Source organism: Pyxicephalus adspersus, chromosome 7, assembly GCF_032062135.1.
Source record: "Pyxicephalus adspersus chromosome 7, UCB_Pads_2.0, whole genome shotgun sequence".
Lineage (NCBI taxonomy): Eukaryota > Metazoa > Chordata > Amphibia > Anura > Pyxicephalidae > Pyxicephalus > Pyxicephalus adspersus.
Window position 1 is genome coordinate 64,085,790 of NC_092864.1, and position 11,422 is coordinate 64,097,211.

General features: G+C 39.9%; 1 protein-coding gene across 1 annotated transcript in view; it reads left to right on the forward strand.

The window, feature by feature from the left end:
* The first annotated feature begins 10,656 nt into the window (after positions 1-10,656).
* Positions 10,657-11,422, forward strand: part of NBEAL1 (neurobeachin like 1) — a 93,682-nt gene continuing 92,916 nt past the window's right edge. The window contains exon 1 of the mRNA XM_072419140.1: positions 10,657-10,701. The gene's annotated coding sequence lies outside the window, so the exon portion shown is untranslated. The remainder of the gene's footprint in view (positions 10,702-11,422) is intronic.

Below are 11,422 nucleotides of genomic sequence, written 5' to 3' on the forward strand. Positions count from 1 at the left end.
CCAACTCCTGTGTGCATTCTAAGATGTCTCTGAGTTGTCCCCCATACAATAGATCTGCATTTGAAAGCACCTGCAAATCCCTTGCTGAGTCCATTGGTCAGATTTCCATTCTATATTCAGCCTTGTTGGCCCCCTCATCCAAACTCCCTTATATGAAGGCCTGGGAAACCAGGTATGGGGAAACTGATATGTATAAAACTTTGGAAATTGGAGGAGTGGACTGATGTGGCACACACTATTTCCAAAATATCCTTTAATATGAGTCTGATTGAAAAAAAGCTACAAAGTGATGCTCCACTGGTAACTCGTCCCTACCAAGATTGCTCAGTGCTTCCCAGTCTCCTCAGACCTCTGCTTCAGGGGGTGTGGAGGCGTGGGCAGCATGGAACATTTATGGTGGTTGTGCCCAGTGGTGTAGGAATTCTTGAAAAGAATAATTCAAATTCAAATTTTATTACTGGGTTTTCAGACCTTATTCACCCTAGCCTGGAAGGTGCCCTTCTGAGCAATAATTGATAAGCCTCTACTGAAATATCCTAAGAAATTATGTACTTACTTATTGTTAGCAGACAGAATTGCATTGGCTAAGGCCTGGAACTTACTCTCTATTATTATTATTATTATTATTATTATTATTAATAAACAGCATTTATATAGAGCCAACATATTACGCAGCGCTGTACATTAAATATCTCCCTTACATTGCTACTAACAAAACTCAACTGGATTAATGGTTAATCAATCAAGTTTACATGTACTCTGAAAGACACTCCACAAGCATACCGCTCCTGGATACAGACCCCTCCCTGATGTCGATTATTTTTTCTCTTCCCCCATCTCGCTCTGGTTTGTTTTTAATGATTGTTGAAGGTGATGATTGTTATTCCTATATCCCCATTTAAAAAAACACATGAATTTAGCCACCATGCAGCAGCCAAAAAAATGTCATTTATTTGGCATTGAATTAGCAGAAAATACAATACCAGAGGCCAACCAGCCTGAAAAAAATGTATATGCTAGTTGTAATAAATGGCTTAATATTAGGCTGTCCCTATGCTAAAAACCTGCAGTTTGAATGCTTAAATAAATTATTTGCATAGCTGTGTCCATAATTGTAATGGGAATAATGATGTTTACATACGTTCTGTTATAGGAAGGATATGCTGTCATTTACAAAAGCTTTTAGTGTGTTTGTGCAGGTCACCTGTTTAGTGTAAATAATCAGTTTGCTTTGACTCAATAAACCCATTAGAAAAAATCTAGGTAGCTCACCTTCAAGCAAACTGCATAGTCTGTCATTCATATAGTCACCAGAGGTAATATCTGGAAATCTATTTATTAGTTACAATTGTGAAAACATGGGAACATCAAATATGTTTAAACTAGAAAAATGGGCAAGCAAACAAAAAAAAAACATAAAAGAATAACCAAAAAAAAGGAACTGCTCAATCTGTAACACCATAATCTCATGGAGTGATCAATAGTTGTAAAATGTGTGTTGTAATAGTTACAGCAAAATCCTAAAAAAGGAAATCTTTGCTAACTGGATTTCCATTTCCACAACTGCATGTCCCATCCACCCAAAGAATGTTGGCGTACACCAATGAAAGTATGTGAAAGTGTCAATAAAACACTGTACATAAAATGTGTTTTCCTGCAATATATATTACAGTTTCCCTTTCATCATGTAACCCCCTGTCATGGATCACATGCGTTTAAGAGAAAGAAGTCTAACATAGAATGCTAATCACTTCATAATGAAGAGAAACATACTGAGACATGGTGGAGGAGTCTACAGTTCATTTGCAGCCAAGTTTCCCAACACTTGCTGACATGGTAATAATATATACCCAATCTAAAGTGGCCACTGATCTTTGATTACTTAGCAAAGCTGAATTCCGTTCTGTTCTCAAGTTTCACAAAGGACCTCATTCACACATAGAAGAATGCTTTGATCAGTGGGTCTAAAGGTCTGGTCACTTAATATTACACCAGCTCATTAACAAAAGAAATACCATATATAATATAATAAATTGGGTATATTGTATACACATGTTGGAAAGTACATTGTGGTGATCACATATTAATTTAGGGCTTTTTTTGAGATTTGTGAGGTCTGGTAAGATGGAAAAGTGTACGTATTACACTTATTGTACACCTATGTACGTATTAGGGAGTTACAACACATAGTGCTCTATTTATAAAACGAAATCAGATATTCCCTCAAACATTCCCATGGGAATCTCCCATGCCCATGTGTTTCAATGGCATTATTTAACTCGCATGGGAGAATGTTACAGGGAATGTTAGATTCACTGTTTTATAAATAGAGCCCATAGTAATGTGCACACCAATATTTATGAATGGTACCCTAATAAACTGGTACAGGAGTAGGCACTGCACAAACCATCTACTACTTTTTTGTAAGGTATGATTTTTAGCCCATGAAAAATCACCTTCATGCTGTAACTGCTGGCCAAATAAATCACAGGGTTTCATCCAGGCTGATGGGTACATTTGCCCCTGATACAGGTTATACGCGGAGTATTTTTCTGTTTAGTCAGTTTTCCTTTTGACCTAAAGGTGGGGTTGAAGTACCAGGCTGAATGACCATGAGCTTCTTGGCCAGGTGGGGGAGCTAAAGAGGCCTAGGTATGATCAGGCGTAACTGTCTCACCTGAAATGCATGCTGGAAATTAGGCTGGGGATATAAACTCCCAGCCTGCTTATTCCTGGGGCTCTGTCCTGGCTGCTAGGCTGGGAGGAGGGTCAAGGTGAACTGTGAGTAAAGACCCAGACTTAGTTGGAAAAGATGTATGGTTAGGGCCTTAGAGCCCTGTACAACACTGGGTTGGGCTGGATTGTTAGTAAAGGGATCTAACAGTGAGTTAGTGGCCAAGTGGCCAGGCTTTATTTTGCTGTTTGTTTTATTTTGTGTGTTTGTATATTTGCGTGTTTTTGTGTGAAAATAGTGTTGGTGAATAAACCCCTTGATGCACTTTTAATCTGCTGGCCCTGTTTCCTGTTTGAAACACCCCCTGTTGCTACGGGTGATCTAACATATGGTGGAGGATGCTGGCAGCTTTATAAGCGGGTGTTTGGAAGACCAGCATGGAGGAGATACTAAAACAGCTTGTTTTGGCAAATGCTAACCACAGTGTACTAACCAACAATTGCTGCTAGGTCTGGAAAAAGCAGAGGCCTGCCACAAGGAATTGTTGGAAATACAAGCACAGAGCTACCAACAACAATTAGATGCATTAAGACTGCAGATATCTTTATAAGAGCAGGCCAACGCTGAGAGTGGTGCTGGGCGTTCACCAGTTTTTCAGAAATCTTGCTATCCGGGAGGTACCCCAATCCTCAACCGCATTCTCTCCCTTTAAATTATTATATGGCACCCCATAGGACTGTTAGATATTGCTAAGGAAACATGGGAAAGTGAACGTTCCCCTCATAGAAGTGTCATTGAGCATGTGGCGCAAATGCAGGACAGAATTGTGCAGGTAATGCCGTTGGTTAGAGAGCATCTGGCCCAAGCGCAGTTGGCGCAGCAGAGAATATATAACCGGGGTGCCCGTATCTGTACTAGTTCCCAGTGTGGTAAATTAAAAGTAAATTCCTAGCCAAATGTCAGGGTACCTATGAGGTAATGGAAAAACTGAGTGATGTAAATTATAAGATTGGCCAACCTGGTAGGCAGAAACCAGAGCAAATTTATCATGTAAATTTGATGAAAACATGGAAAAAAAGAGACGTATTAACCGTGCGGACCACGGAGCTACCCTCAATCTGACTCTGTATTCCCAGAAGTCTGGATACCAGACACCTTGTCAAAGAGTCAACAACAGGAATCGAGAGATTTTGTGCTACAAATTAGCAATATGTTCTGCAACTTGCCTGGACGAACATCCATGGCTACACATGATATTATCACCCCTCCAGGTGAAAGGGTAAGATTAAAACCCTTAAGCTAGATGAGAGGTAATACATCAGGAAGGTAAAAAAATGCTTGTATTGGAGGTTATAGAGGAATCCAATAGCGATTGGTTCAGCCCAATTGTGTTACTTCCCAAACCAGATGGGAGCTGGAGATTCGGCAACGATTACCGTAAGCTAAATCAGATCACAAAGTTTGATACCTATCCTATGCCCCGGATAGACAAGTTGATTGATCGGTAGGGGAATGCTAGATACATGACCACTTTAAATCTAACCAAAGGATATTGGTAGAGCCCCCTATCCGAGTTGGCTAAGGGGAAAACAGCTTTTGTGACCCCTGACGGAGCATACCAGTATCGAAATATGCCCTTTGGACTACAGAATGCTGCAGCTACATTCCAGCGGGTGATGGATAAGGTACTCTGACCCCATCAAAAATATGCTGCGGCCTACCTGGATGATGTAATTATTCATAGTGCAGATTGGGCCTCGCATTTAGTAAAGGTTCAGGCAGTGCTAGGGAAAGCCGGGTTTGTTGCAAACCCTAAAAAGTGCGGTATTGGGCTGGAAGAAGCCAAAAATCTGGGGTACACCATTGGAAGAAGAATAATAAAGCCTCAGGAAAAGTGGAGGCCATTCAGAATTACCCATGCCCAATTAATAAAAAGCAAGTTCGTGCTTTCTTGGGTATCGCCAGCTATTATAGGCGCTTTATTCCTCATTTTGCATCCTAGGCCATTCCCCTGACAAATTTGACAAAAGAGAAGGAATCAGTAATGGTTAAATGGTCCCCAGAAGCAGATGCTGCATATGGGGCATTAAAGAAGGCTTTGTGTAGTGAGCCAGCGCTATATTCTCCTGACTTTTCTAAGGAGTTTTTGGGTTGGATGTCGGGACTAGGAGCAGTGCTATCCCAGGTTCAAAATGGGGAAGAACACCCCATTGTTTACCTCAGTCGGAAGTTAAAGGCTCATGAGGTAAAATATGCTACAGTTGAAAAAGAATATTTGGCTGTGAAGTGGGCTCTTGATTCCTTGAGGTACTAAATCACAGGGTTTCGTCTAGGATGACAGGTACATTTGCCCCAGATACAGGTTATATGCATTTTTCTGTTTAGTCAGTTTTCCTTTTGACCTGAAGGTGGTATTGAAGTACCAGGCTGAATAACAATGAGCTTCTTGGCCAGGTGGGGGAGCTAAGGAGGCCTGGGTATGATCAGGTGTAACTGTCTCAGCTGAAATGCATCCTGGAATTAGGCCGGCGATATAAACTCCCAGCCTGCTTATACCTGGGGCTTTGTCTTGGCTGCTGGACTGTGAGTAAAGACACAGACTGTTGTAAAAGATGTATGCTTAGGGCCTTTTTCTTTTCACAGGGTAGCACAGGAAGATGTGGTGGTAAAGGCCATAGCTGTTTCAGTGACCAGTATATTCATCTTTGAAGTCTAGTGCACAAATATTATTATTAATAAACAGGATAAATATAGCACCAACATATAACACAGCGCTGTACATTATATAGGGGTTGCAAATGACAGACAGATACAGACAGTGACACAGGAGGAGAGACAATCTAGGAGGTGGGGGACACAATTACATTGCAAGTACCAAAATGGAGTCTTTACAGATAGGTCTGTGGGTGAGGGAATAAGTAAGCAAAGGCTATAACACCACCCTTCCTATCCTACTCTGTATAAGAGGTGAGGAAGGGAGCAGCAACTTTGATTCGAAGGGGGTACGAGCAGGAAAGGGGCGCATTGACTAATTGGCACTTATCCCTAGAAAGACCCTGGCAGGTGCATTAGGTCAATTATAATTTGAAGAGGATCCTAAATATTATATATATATATATATATATATATATATATATCAAACCATTTACCCATGTTCAGTTAAAACACATGCACCTGGAGGATATATTCTGCAGTTAATGGTTGGTAATTTTTTTGTGACTATTTATTTTAAATTTCTTATTACCTCCCAATGGAAAGATATAACCCCAATCAGCATTTATTACTGCTTGTGTCCATGTTACTGGGCTACTCACACTTCCTGTCTAGTAAAACCATCATCAATGGGTCAAAAAATTCCGATTATTTTTTTTAAAGGAGCAATTTTTTAAAAAATCACTCCGGTTGTAATCTTTCACCCCTCTATCCGAAAAAAAGTATTGAATGGATATGCACTTAAAGCTATCTGCAGTACGTATGTAACATTGCCAGCCATGTGATCATTGTGTCCACATCATGTTCAAACAGAAGCTTATCTTGTACCTGGCCAGAGGATTGTTTTGAAAAAGTGCAATAGATCATGTGACCACTAGAGGGAGATAGTGAATGGTAATTGTGTTGTCTGTGTATTATTCTGTGAGCCTTTTATTATTATTAATTATTATCATCCAGTATTTATATAGCACCAACATATTACTGAGCGCTGTACAAAGTCCATAGTCATGTCACTAGCTGTCCCTCAGAGAGGCTCACAATCTAATGTGTCTACCATAGTCATATGTCTTTATTACAGTCTAGGGTCAATTTTGGGGGAAGCCAATTAATCTAATTGCATGTTTTTGGGATGTGGGAGGAAACCCACATAGACACGGGGAGACCCTGCAAACTCCATGCAGACAGTGCCCTGACTGAGATTGAAACCTGGGACCTAGCGCTGCAAAGACCAGAGTGCTAACCACTAAGCATACACTGCACTTAATTAACCAGAACCATTTTTTTTGATAAGTCACCCCTTAAAATGTACATAATACATATGCTAAACAAAAACGCTACTCATTTTTTCCCCATATATGCATGTGATCTTTCAATTTACTAAATTATAACCATGCCTAATAAGTGATACCCTATTATCAAATACTTAAAGCAGATTCCTACAAGTATTATTATTATTAATAAACAGGATTTATATAGCGCCAACATATTACGCAGCGCTGTACATTAAATAGGGATTGCAAATGACAGACTAATACAGACAGTGATACAGGAGGAGACTTGAATATCAAACCCAACCAGATACTTCTAGTGGATTTGGTTATAATAAAATAAATACTAATAATTCTCTTAGTTAAGTTTATTCCTTTCTGCTCACTTATGTTATTATGTATTTTATTTCATTATTATATTAAATATGAAACAGATAACAGGAGTAATAAAGTGCATATGCTCTTGTATTTGCACCCAAAGCAGAGCAGTTTTTGAAATAATATATTATAATTATAATATTATTCTAAGCTGAATGTTTCCTAAATAAACTTTGTTTAGGATGAGTGAACTTGTGAACACATCATCCATGTTTTCTTGCTGTGTAGTTGGAATATTAAACAAAAACAGCCTATTGATCTGCTATAAAAAGACATCTTTCTATTGATAGCCAGAAACTAATATTAATAAACAGTATTTATATAGCACCAACATATTACGCAGCGCTGTACAATAAATAGCGGTTGCAAAATGAAAATCTCAGGAGGAGTAGGGGACCCTGCCCTGGATATATGACAATTTGTACCGTCCATACATAAATATTTGCTGACCTAGTAAACCATTTGCAGATTCCAGAAATATCTTTATACATAGCATGCTCTCATGTTTATAAAAAGCAGCACAAATGGTTTCTGGGGCTATATGAGAAGATACAATTGTCAGCATAACTGCATGTAATCTCTCTGTTTTACCATTGCATGTCATTATATACAGAAACAGAACAGATTTTTTTTAATCATTTCAGATCAAATTAAATGATTGAATCTGAACTGAAATCTGTTCTTGAACAATTTCACTGTCCTGATTTTCCTCTTTATTGGTCATGGGTAGAAGTTTGATTGGAAGTTTGTATAGTTTACTAATGATCTGTAACCTTCAACAAACATTCTGATTACTTTTCTGCCTGATAAAGTTGATTGCAAGGCCAGACATGTGAAATGCATTATTTGGAAAGAAATTGCTGTAGTACATATAAATTCCAGTATAAATTTCTGTTGTACAGTTTCTTATCTGGGGTTCCTGCTGCAGACTGACACTAAGCCACGACCTTGCAATTAGCAGCAGTGTTGTCGGCCTGTCATTGGCCATTTGACTCCCATTCTGGTCTCACATGACAGGCCACATGACAGGCTGACTACACTGCTGCTAGTTGCAATGCTAGGCGTTGTCAGCCTGCAAGGGGAGAGCTGTAATTGTCAGGATCCCCAGGTAAGAAATTGTGCAACATATTTGCTAAATATTACATGCTTAAGTAAACTGTGTACAGTAAAGTATTATGGCAAGTATATCAAAAATTAGATTTTGGATTTCTGATCTTCAAAGGTCATTGTTTTGTCTTCCAGTGAATACCATGATGAATACATTTCACCTGGTCTGTGCCTGATTCTAAGGGCGGTGCAAATATCAGTAATAGGAATGAAGCTTAACATGATCTCGCACTGCTTGTTATTTTTTACTGCTGGGTCCTGGGGCAACAATGCGGTGCTTCCATAGACTAACATGTAGCCCATACTCAGGGACAGGAAGTCACAGTGAGGGGATGATATTGGTGGGATCACCAGGTGCAAATAAAATACAAGCATGCCTGCAGTACAAACCTATGAGCCTTAAATCTAATAACCGTATTAAAATGTTAGATTTGATGTATGTAAGGTGGACAGGTATCTCCATCTCCAGGGAGATGAGTTGTCACTGTCCTGACACCAGAGCAGGAATATTAGGAAAGTCTTTTGTTCCTGTAACCACTGTATTATGTAGCGCCAACATATTGCGCAGCACTGTACAATAAATAGGGGTTGTAAATGACAGACAGATAAAGACAGTGACACAGGGGGAGAAGGCACCTAGCTCAGCCTGTGCCCCGTATACATTTTGCCCCATAGACGGGCACCCAGCTCAGCCTGTGCCCCGTATACATTGCCCCATAGGCGGGCACCCAGCTCAGCCTGTGCCCCGTATACATTACCCCATAGGAGGGCACCCAGCTCAGCCTGTGCCCCGTATACATTGCCCCATAGGCGGGCACCCAGCTCAGCCTGTGCCCCGTATACATTGCCCCATAGGCGGGCATGTTTCCTATATACACAGTGAGCAATGCTGCCACTTCTATTGAATGGTTCCTGAATGTGACATGTTTTTGTCATCTTAGGAGACAAAAGGTGACACATGTCTTGAGTTTGTTTTGACACCTTGAAAAATGTTGTCAGAAGAAAAAGCTAATTACTTGGGGGGGGGGGGGGGGGGGGGTCAGAGTTGTGGAACACATGTCAGGGAGCTATAGCTGGCAATCATGATGGCTGGAGCACCCTACTCACATCCTAGCCCGGGCTGTCACTACTACTTCTGCAGGAACAGTGATACTGATAAATGATATAGATGTTGGGGACAGTTGTGTTTTCATAAAATAATATTCTACACATTTATTATTTACTATGGGCATATTTGAGTGGGGATATAGTTGCTTCCATTGATCTCAAATATAAATGACTCTTTTGTTTTTGGGAGATTTATTTCTTAAAAGCACTTACTATATCTGTAATACAAAGCCGGTTCTGTTTGCAGAGGGCTTAGTGATTTTTATTAGGTATTCATTCATTATTTTCTGATGAAGCACCCTTCTACTAATCATTACATCTGCTGTACATATTTACCAGGCATTAAAATGTTTTGTATTTTAGGATTCTAAATAGAAATTTTAATAAGTGTTCTGGAAATCAAATAAACCTTATTAGAGGTAATTACTTTTATTTACACATCCATTTACAAAAGGCGCACTGAGCCTGACATTCTGCTGGGGAAATATGTCCGCTCCGGGCGAGGAGTGTTACCTGCTCACCTTTACACAAAGTGAATAAACTGCCATTGATGGATTTAATTGTAAATTATAATCATTAAAGGGCAGAGATATAAATCAGCCCCATAGTTGGGCATTATGTTTAAAAACTCTCCGAAGCTGGAGAGAATACATTTCCATCAGTGAAGCTGGGTGATCCAGCAAACCTGGAATTCTTCAACGTTATTTGCCAGCAAATGTTTTGAATCCTGGACCAGATCTATTCCAGGTTTGCTGGATCACCCAGCTTCACTGATGAAAGTGTATCCTCTCCAGTCTTGAAGAGCTTTAATAAATCAGGCTGTATGAGTGCAAGTCAGTAAAGCAGTGGTGATAAACCATTAGCGGTGATATTAGTACATAAAGGCGTATATTCTATTACATATCAGAGCTTTGCTTACTGTTTTGTGATTCTACATTGTGGTTGTGCTTTAGCACTCCTTTGTACAATCAGTTGACTGAAAACAATGCCCTCCATGTGTGTCTGATATCTTAATGGTATTGTAGTAGCTGATCTACCTTGCCTTTTAGAAATCTTCACACTTATTAAAATAACAGAAAGGGGCTTGTAAAATAATACGTATTGCAGCGTACTTTAACTATAAAATCCTCATTGGCATTCACCACTCTCTCCCACTGCAGATTCTTGTTAGAAATAACAAGTGAGACCGTAGGCGGGAGGGAGAGTGGTGCGAGGGTAAGGAAAGAGTTAATTGGTCCGGGATGACGGGAGGGGGTGTCAGCAGGAGGAGTGACAGGGAGGGTTTAGGAGAAGGGGGGCTTATACGGGGAAGCAGGAAGTGTGAGGCCTTCTTTTAGGATAGACAGCGTGCAGGGATACAGCCTTCCCCGCCCACCCTCCCTGGATTTGGTAAGTCGTTCGGTGTTTGTAGTCAGGCTAAGGCAGGAATCCTGGACATGGAAGACGCCGTTGGTGGTAAGAGGGATTCTCTGTGCTGGGGTCCCTCTTTAAGTGGTATGATAGTTAGGGCTCCTGAGGCGTGCTGGGCTGCTAGGGGCCAAGGTGGTGTTTGTATGGAATTACAGTGCTGTATGGATTATGCCTTCTGAGACTTTTTATTATTATTATTAATAAACAGGATTTATATAGCACCAACATATTATGCAGCGCTGTACATTAAATAGGGATTACAAATGACAGACAGATACTGACAGTGATACAGGAGGAGAGGACCCTGCCCTGAAGAGCTTGCAATCTAGCAGACCTGCAACCTGGTTGTTAATGTTTAATTCTTCAAGGTTGCAAGTTAATAAGGGGTAATTTTATTCTTTAATTTAATTAAAAGACAGATTGCTTATATGTTTGTTTATATAATTAAGGTTGTTCTCTTCTTATATTATATTTCTGGTTATTTATATTTTATGCTATGGTTATTTCTGGTTATTTATATTTTATGCTATGGTTATTTCTGGTTATTTATATTTTATGCTTTGGTTGTTTTTTTTATTTTATGCTATGGTTATTTATGGTTATATAAATATTTATTTGTTTGTTAAATAAACGGCTGCTTGCCAGCCAATTTTAAGGCAGATTGGAGTCGGTGTGTTTTTGGAGGGGAATGGTTGGTAGCAGGTTGGTAGGGGGGTTTTTGGTAATGTGTGCAGGGGTATGATGGGTTGTGAAGTCTAAGTTACCC